The sequence below is a fragment of the Petaurus breviceps genome, unplaced genomic scaffold, assembly GCF_028583685.1.
Source record: "Petaurus breviceps papuanus isolate PSGF00001 unplaced genomic scaffold, PetGlider_PUasm1.0 90763, whole genome shotgun sequence".
Classification (NCBI taxonomy): Eukaryota; Metazoa; Chordata; class Mammalia; order Diprotodontia; family Petauridae; genus Petaurus; species Petaurus breviceps.
This window is the reverse complement of record NW_027187340.1, coordinates 6,384,507-6,392,539: the sequence shown is the minus strand read 5'-3', so window position 1 is coordinate 6,392,539 and position 8,033 is coordinate 6,384,507. Positions and strand designations below refer to the sequence as shown.

At 38.3% G+C, this 8,033-nt stretch overlaps 1 long non-coding RNA gene across 1 annotated transcript in view; it reads left to right on the top strand.

Moving 5' to 3' along the window:
* Positions 1–1,288, top strand: part of LOC138146539 (uncharacterized) — a 4,702-nt gene extending 3,414 nt beyond the window's left edge. Inside the window, exon 3 of the long non-coding RNA XR_011164518.1 lies at positions 1,202–1,288. This is a non-coding gene — a long non-coding RNA (uncharacterized lncRNA). The remainder of the gene's footprint in view (positions 1–1,201) is intronic.
* Positions 1,289–8,033: the final 6,745 nt, after the last annotated feature.

Sequence of the window (8,033 nt, the reverse complement as noted above, 5' to 3'; positions counted from 1 at the left end):
GAGACAGAGAGAGAGAGAGAGAGAGAGAGAGAGAGAGAGAGAGAGAGAGAGAGAGAGAGAGAGAGAGAGAGATCATATGGGTGGTAGAATGCTGGATTTGGAGTCAAGAAGACCTGAATTTGAATCCATCCTTAGACACTACCTGTATGACCCTGGGTAAATTATTTAACCTCTGACTACCTCAATTTCCTCATCTATAAAAAGATGATAATAGCTGTGCCTAACTCATAGGGTTGTTGTGAAAATTAACTGAGAAAACACTTGTCTAAAGCTTGTCTGTGCTCTTGCTGATTTCTAGTCTTTCTGTATTTGTCCTTCTGGTTACTTCTCCTCTCCACTGTTGGCCACTGGCATTTGCTGAATCCTCCCAGTCTTGGCTCTTTGCTATGACCAGAAGTTTCTAACTTCTCACATCCTAGAATTGAAATGAGATTTAAACATTTTTATTTTCCAAGCCTTTTATTTGCAAAATATTTATAATTATCCGAAGGTATAATTCTTCCCATAGACTGTAGGAAGTAGTTGAAGACACATCACATTGATGGGGTCATGATTCACCCATGACCACACAAACTTCATGATGAGACAGACCTCAGACACTTACTATCTCTGTGACCCTGGGCAATTCACTTAACCTCTGTTTGCTTCAGTTTCCTCAATTATACAATGAGGATCACAGCAGCATCTACATCAAAGGGTTGTTGTGAGGCTCAGATGAGATATTTATAAAGCACCCAGAACATAGCTGGCTGTTGGTTGCTGTCCTCCATCCTCTAAGAGGACCAAAATGACATCAGTTGTTAGAGTCAAGTTACAATGTGTCCACCTGTGGCTGATCAGACCAATGCAAGCTCGAAATGCTCTACCTCAGGTCAGGCACAAATAGTCCATGTGAACATTTGGGTAGATTCTCTAAATATGGGCATGTTAGAGTTTCTTTTGAGCCACTTCAAATCCGTCCTTTTCCCCCTTCCTGTGTCTCCTTGGACAAGTTACTTAACCTCTCCGTGCCCCTAGGCCACTCATTAAGACTTAAAAGTACAGAACAGTTAGATATTTCCATAGGTGAAAGGGATTTCTTCACTGAGAGTTCCTTATGCTAGTTAACTCACGGTTCTAAACCAAAAAAAAAAAAAAAATGTATACTTGTTCCTGAAGGCTGCCTATCTTTGTTTTAAACTGTGACTTTTCTCTTTCTTAGGCCTTTGTCATTTTTTGTGGCCTTGGGATCAACAACACAATAATGTATGATCAAGTGAAGAAGTCCTGGGCTAAGCAATCTGTTGCTCTCGATGTAAGTATATTGACAACTAAGGGGCCATTGGTAGCATTGGAGATTTGAGTCATCTTTGTAGAGATGATACTTGAACCTACAGAAGAAGAGAAGATTTAGAGAGAAGGATCCTAGGACAAAGTCCTAGAGAACAACCATATTAAGGGGATGGGGGGGCAATCTAAGAACTGTCAGACATGTTGGAGGAAAACCATGCAAGAACAGTTTGAGAGAACCCAAAGGATATGAGTGGACAGTTAAATGGTGCAGTGGATAGTGTTGGGCCTGGAGTCAGGGAGACCTGAGTTCAAATGTGACCTCAGATATTTACTGTGTGACCTTGGGAAAATCACTTAACCCTGTTTGCCTCAGTTTCCTCGTCTATAAAATGAGCTGGAGAAGGAAATGGCAAATTGCTCCAGTATCTTTGCAAGGAAAACCCTAAATGGGGTTATGAAGAGCCACACATGACTAAAATGACTGAACAACAAAAAGACATGAGTATCTAGGGATAAGTTCAACAGTATCAAAAATTGTAGAGAGGTCAAGGAGGATGAAGATTGTGAAAATACCATCAGATCAAGCAGTCAAGAGATCGTTTAGTAACCCTGGAGAGAGTACTTTAAGTTAAGTGGTGGGGTCTGTAGGGCACATTTCAAGGAATTGAGTGAGTGGTGAGAAAGTGGAAGCTGCTAATGTTGGTAATTATATCTCAGAGTTTGGTGCCAAAAGGGAAGAGAGATTTAGGATAATGTCTTAAGGGTGTGTTGGAGTCAAGGGAAAGGTTTTTAGGGGGAATATGGTAGAGGAAAAGTATGAGATTATAATCAGAAAAAAAGCATTTAAAATGATTTTTAACCATAAATTATTTTGTAAATTATTACATAATATAAATTATGATGATTATCCCTACAAACTATATCATCTTCAACATGTTTTCACTTCTCAGATACCTCTCCACAGTAGACAAAGTAATTGAGATGATAGATGGCACCCTTGATTATGCCAGGAAGGAGGTCCCAAAAGGGGCAGGGCTCCCTCCTGACCTAAATCCTTTTGTACCTCAGTACTTACAAATACCAGTTAACTCTTACAGTTCCTTTATAAACAACTAAGATCTCAATATACACTAATAGTATTTCTCCTTATTTTTAGCTGCCCATTTTTTCATAACCTATTGTATATACACCAGTTGTAAACACCCTCTTCTTTCTGTAATTCATCTTAAGGTTCAATAAACACAAAGATATTTTAAAAGAAGGCAAATGTGGGTGGTTTGGTTCTGTGAACCGAGAAGACAAAAGGAAGTTGCAACTAAATGAAAGGTTAGCTTATAGATTTTCCTTGGAGAAGCAAATAGTGAAGTTGAAGAGTTTGTTATTTTTGTGTTCCCAAGGGCATTAAGAAATATTTTGTAAAACATGGTAACTTTTAAACCAAATTGCCATATACTTTGATACTTGGTGACAGCAATCAAAGGTGGGCACAAGGTGAGAGGGGTGGGAGAAAGATGAAAAACATATTGAGAAATATGGTGCAAGTTCTGGGTAGGGGGGAGGAGAGAGACCAGTAACTTATAAGTACTCAAAAGGCTCATAGCTATGCATCATGAATTCATTCTTCCAGAATAGTGTTGGAAGGTGCTCAACATGGCAAGCAATTATCTCCTCCAAATTAAAATGGATTTTATCTTAACAATGAGGAAAGGACTGTTTCTTGATGTGAGAATCATATCAAAAATCATCTGACTGTGCAGTCAGACCACTGACTTGTTAGAATGAAGAACAAAATCAAATTAGAACAAAAGCTGAAGTTGAGAACAGTGCAAATAACTAATAGCTTCAACTTGACCAAGTCAAATGAGCTATTAATGTTTAAAAATGAGAGATGGAAGAAGGCAAAGATAGTCAAGTTGGAGATGACACAATTATGAAAACATTAAAGAATCATTTTATAATATATCTCAGAGAGGGGAAAATACCAAAAAGAATGGGAAAGTAATACCATGAATGATGTCATTATCCTCCCACCCCCTGCAAAAAAAAAAAAGATTAAGAAGACATCAGTAACTTCTGAGCCTTTTTTCTGAGCCTTTAAAAGTCTTCATGAGAATAATCTAAATGTATAGTAATGGTTTTTTGATGAAAATATGAGAAGGGAAATGGTAAGGTTTTTCAAATATTTTTTCACATCGAACTCCATCTTCACAGTCACAAAATTAATGGAAAGAAATGGAAAATACAAGATATCACTGTGTTCATTATTCGTTGATTACCAAAAAAAAAAAAAAAAAGAACTTGATGTAGTATAACACAACGTTCTAGCAACAAGCTCTCCTCAAAAAGAGTCTCTCATACATAGGTCAAAATTGTACAGAATTTCTCAATAAATGTAAACACAAAGTTTACTACTCAATAATCCTCTGATAATAAGTGTGAAGAGATGCATAAAGCAGGAACATATATTCTTTTTTTTTTTTTGCTTTTTGGAGGGCAATTGGGGTTAAGTGACTTGCCCAAAGCCACATGGCTAGCAATTGTGTCAAGTGTCTGAGGCTGGATTTGAACTCAGGTCCTCCTGACTCCAGGGCTGGTGTTCTATTCACTGTGCCACCTAGCTGCCCCAGGAAGATATATTGTTGACAAAGGTTTTTGTTGCTGTCATGGAAGATGCCTTTTAAAAAGTATAAATTTAGGGGCAGCCAGGTGGTTCAGTGAGTAAGAGCACCGGCTCCAGTGTCGGGATGACCTGGGGATCAAATCTGGGCTCAGATACTTAGCACCACACCCAGGAATAACTGGCCATGTAACCTTGAGCAAGTTATTTAACCCCGATTGCTTTAAAAAAAAGTACAAATTTAAGAGGTATTTTCTATAGATAGTAAGGTTCTCTGGATGCTCCTCTATGTGAATGATATTGTACGGATGAAATGAAGTCATAGAATATTGCATGACTCCCTCTTAAGAGAGAGACAGACAGAGGGAGAAAGAGACAGAGACAGAGAGAGACAGAGAGGGAGGAGGGAGGGAGAGACAGAGAGACAGAAACAGAGAGGAGAGAGAGAAAGAGAGACACACACAGAGACAGAGAGATAGAGAGACACAGAGAGAGAAAGTTTAATTAGCCTCACAATATTTTGTGACTTGCATGTAATGAGGCAGTTACATAGCACAGAGGATAGAGAGCTGGATGGACTTAGAATCAGGAAGATCTGAGTTTAAATCCTGCCTCAGATACTAACTAGTAATGTGCTCCTGGGCAAGTCATTTAACCTCTGCCTCCATTTTCTCATCTATAAATGTGGATAATAATAGCACCTCTCTTTCAGACTGCTGTGAAGATTAAATGAATTATTTATAAGCCCTTTGCAAACCTTAAAGTACTACATAAATGCTGGTTATTAAGTAAGAGAGAAAAGAAAGAAGGAAAAAGAAGGAAAGAAGAAGAAAGGAAGGAAGGGGAGAGAAGAAGAAAGGAAGGGGGAAAGAAGGAAGATGAAAAGAAGGAAAAAAGGAAGGAAGGCAGGAAGGAAGGAAAGGAGAGAGGGAACATTTTTTAAGTGCCTACTATGTGCCACTCACTGACTGTACTAAAACCTAAATGGACAAAAAAATTTCTTATTGTTCATATTTTAATGTAATTAGAAGACCAACGTGTTGAATTAATACAACAGTACAAATATTTAGGAGCAATACTGCAGAGAAACAATGAGTTGGGTGCTAAATTTAATAGGAAGAAGAGAACAGACAAGATTTCATTTGGAAAACTGTATGTGCTTTCAATATTCCCAAACTATCTCCTACCAAACAAACAAAACCCACCTAAATCTTTTTGACACCAATTCTTTTCCCATAATATTCTGCAGTGTTGGATCTTGTAACATCACAACTTCCAGATAATTAAAATTGGGGATAATCCAAAGTACAGTGGAACAGCTCCTAGTGGGTACAAATAAATTAATGAATGGTCCAAACCATGACCTCTGTACAATAAGAGACAGAACAGTTATCTATTACCAATAAAATGTTGAATGGGAAGGGGAGGCAGTCGTGGAACCAGCCAGTGGACATGAGGATTTTGGATGGATAGCCCAAACACTACACTGGAGCCTCCCTCCCCCAAACATTAAAAAAAGAAAGACTTAGTAAGAAAAGGCCTCCAGCACCTTGGGGAATATGGACAAAAATCAGACAGGATGAAAAGGTAGGTTACTAGTAGGAGTGTGCTGAAACCAGCTTATAAAGAACAATTGTTAAATTTTCAGTATGTATACTTACACTGGGCAATCACTTCAAATCTGGACTGCATTTATTGATTTGTTGATTGCCTAGACTTAATAAAGTGTTAGTAATGCTGATTAAACTTAAAAGTCTGTTGGTACATAATAGCTTGGTTTTTTTTTTTTGAGAAAGCTCAATTGTTAAACATTTACCAGTACACCCCTGTATTGTTCCACAAACAGGCTTGAGCTCAGTAAGAATGCAGTAGAAGGTCCAGAGAATGAAGCCATTACAAGACTGGAGGCCCAGTGACTGTAGGATGATAATGATGATGATGAAGAAGAGGAAGAAGATGATGATGATGATAACTGACATTTTTTTTTCTTTTTGGAGAGGGGAAGGCAGGGCAATTGGGTTAAGTGACTTGCCCAAGGTCACATGGCTAGTTTGTTTGTGTCAAGTGTCTGAGGCCAGATTTGAACTCAGGTCCTCCTGACTCCAGGGATGGTGCTCTATTCACTGTTCCACCTAGCTGCCCCAGATAACTGACATTTTTATAGCACTTTAAGGTTTACATCCTTTATCTCATTATGCCTCTTAATACCCTTGGGTGATTGTGATCTTTGCAAATGGAAGGATGACTGCTCACATCAGTGAGATCAAAAATCCATGAAAGTATTGACAAAAATGGGATGAATCTGCTGTCCTTGACACCTAGAATGGCCACTGCTAGGATTAGAAGAGAGCGTGAAGACCCGCAGGGATGTTTTACATGATTATTGTCAAGGTTGCCTATTGTTTATTGTCTTCCAATGATACCAATTAAAATATTCTTAGAAGTAGGGAGATTATTATGAAAGGATATGCGATTTTATTATGTAAGTGAGAAAAAACAGAAGGATGAAAAAAGACATCCAATCAGTTGCCAAATTAAATTGATGCTACCCAACCTGGCTCTCAAATACATTACTCCCTTTCCATTCTACCAGGGAACTTTGTATATAGTATATTGTCAATGTTGTGTAGTTATTCAGTTTTTTCTATAGTATCCAATTATTCATGAGCTCATTTGGGTTTTTCTTGGCAGAGATACTAGAGTGGTTTGCCACTTCCTTCTCCAGATCATTTTACAGATGAGGAAACTGAGGCAAAGAGGGTTAAGTGATTTGCCCAGGATCACAGCTAGTAAGTGTGTGAGGACAGATTTTAACTCAGGAAGATGAATCTTCCTGATGTCAGGCCCAGGCACCACCTATTGTCAATAATGTAGGTTAAATGAATACACATATGCATACTCATCAACATACATGACCATAAGACTTGCAAATTTATTTTGCCAAACTGTTGAAAGATGGAAATGGTGATCTGGCTGACCACATAGCAGCAGCCACCACTTACCCCAGAGAGCACTTAGTTTCTCCCCTTCAAAGAAGAATAAAAGAAGCAATTTCCTGCTACTGCACAGCTTGAATGTACCTGCCAATGGGATACTTGTCAATCAATCAAGATTCCAACTTGGCTAACCTGCAGATAGCAGAGAAAGGTGAGAAGAGGCTCTTCTCCCCACTCAGAATGTCCTGGTCTCCAAGAAATAATTGAGCACAATGATTCCTCTTCCCCTCCCCCACCCACAACAAAGTTACTATTGAGGTATAATTCATTGATACTGAAAATACTAAATTACTGTTGAAGCTGGACTCCCTATTGAAGACCCGTGTTCATTAGCAGGGACTCAAGACAGAAGCTACAAATTATAAACGAAAAGCACCACACGGCTGGAAACAGGAACTGTTCACATACCTTAATTCTTCTCTGACAGCACTTTGGATGATGTTATCTCTCTTCTTGAAAGAAATAGGATTAAAAAAAAAGAAAAAGTTATTTCCCTGAACTTCTTCTGTAGTAATTGGTTCCCTGTGGAGTATATTTTAGATTGCTGTGCAAAGAGACTTTGGAAAGGTCTTTGAGCGAAAAGCCCAATCATTCACTTAGCTGGCATTAACTTTGGCTAAAGGGTGGCCTTCAAAAATAACCCAGACAAATCATCTTGCCTTCTCATATGACTAACATACCTGAAAAGTCATCTAATGGAGCCATTTAGAACTGGACTAAAGGAAATTGCTTCCCAGCCCTTGTGGCCCAAAGAACTATCCTAGGATGATCACTGACTGCATTGTTAGATAATTCAGCTGGAAAAATCAGCAATGGGAAAACAAACTGTTGTTTGCAACAACTTTGAGGAATGAATTAGCTAAATAATTTTTCAAAAATAATCAACCAAACTCTAGTATAATTTTTAAAACTTCACTGTTCATAGTGCTAGGTGAACATGGAACTGATAAGAACTCAATAAATATTTATTGAATTAGATAATCTCATTATTAGTATAATGAAAACAGTGTATTTATTTAGGACCTCAAGGTTTTCAAAGTAATTTCCTCACAGCAACCCCACCCTCTGAGGGAGGTCAACCTAAATGGGCTGAATTCTGCATCAGTGACAGGAGAGACAAACAAAAGCAAAGTTGACCTCTTGTCTTG